This window comes from Berghia stephanieae, chromosome 2 (genome assembly GCF_034508935.2).
Source record: "Berghia stephanieae isolate SIO BIC M18660-M18661 chromosome 2, UCSD_Bste_1.3, whole genome shotgun sequence".
NCBI lineage: Eukaryota > Metazoa > Mollusca > Gastropoda > Nudibranchia > Aeolidiidae > Berghia > Berghia stephanieae.
In genome coordinates, this window is record NC_088361.1 from 107,924,193 (window position 1) to 107,925,707 (window position 1,515).

Genomic DNA, 1,515 nt, shown 5'->3' on the forward strand with positions numbered 1-1,515 from the left:
TTTTGTTTGTATGCCATTGTCTTTGCATAACCTGTAATCCTCTTTATTCTACCAGCTGTTCTCTGAATAGCTTTAAACTTTATCCTTACTGTACAAACAACTGGGACATGGTCACTGTCTACATCGGCGCCTGGATAGGTTTTGCAATTTAATATGCCATTTCTGAATCTTGATGATACTGCTATAAAGTCTATCTGGTTCCTTGCTCTGTCCCCTGGTGATTGCCATGTCCAGGTTCTTCTTGGGTGTTGTTGAAACCAGGTGTTTGAAATCATTAATTTATTTGTTCTAACACCAATCTGCCCAGATGTTTCCTCGTTCATTTCTGTCTCCGAGTCCATGTGGTCCGATTATGTCACCATCTCTGCCTCTGCCAATCTTAGCATTTAGGTCCCCCATTACCATAAGGACTTCTTGTGATTTAAACCATTCGTTTTGCTTGTCTAGTGAATGGTAAAACTCTGTCATATCTGACTCTGTCGCCTCTTCTGTTGGTGCATAAACTTTAAATAATATTGTGTCAATACGGGTCCTCTTAGCTTAACCAGCAAAACTCTGTCTGAGATTGCTACGTGCCCTTTGTAAAATTTGGTTGATTTTGGTCTAAGATCATCCCTACTCCTTTTTGGAAAGAGGTTCCACCACTCCATATGATCTTATATGTCGTGTTGTTTTCTTGTTTTGACATGGTTCCCTGCTCTTTCCATCTCATCTCTGCCAGGCCAAGAATATTTATTTGGAGCCGTTTCATTTCTTTTAGAATGTTGTTTAGTTTTCCCTTTTTTGGGCACAGGTCCTGACATTCCATGTCCCAATTTTGGTTTTGTCAATTTGTGAATTTATTTCGCCTAGTAATTGGCTGACGGTTCGGTGTGACCTGACGAACATCACGCTCCCAACCGAGCGAGGCAGCAGTCTTCCGTGAAAACATGCTCCCCTTTACGCTGTCACCGTTTAACTTTTGGACTATTCATGCAGTTAACTCGGCAAAGTTACAAGAATGGTTTGCCATTGCCTATTCTTGTCGCCCTCTGCAGTTGGCCAGCTTGACCTGTTCCCGTTCGACACCACGAGGAGGTTGCAGTAGGGCTTGATGATGATCTATCTTTGCCCGACTTGGCATCATCCATTTGTCGAACTTATCACTTAGCACGGTGAAAAAGCTTTTTATTATTAGGTTAACCGCCTTTTCAACTCACTTTGGTTGTTTGAAAAATTCGTCTCAGAAAAGACTAGCCGGAAGACAGGCTAATGTCAAGGTTATAAAAAAAAAGACAGACAAAAAAAAAACATAAAAACAACACAAAACACACACACACACACACACCCACATACATACACACACACACATTTTATACGTCTGTACAAATTTTTCTTTTGGATGAATAAAGTACATTATTATTTTTTATATTACTATTATTAATTTTTTAATTAATTTATTTTATTATTTTATTTTATTATTTTTATTATTTTATTATTATTATTAAATTTTAAAATTTAAATTATTATATTATT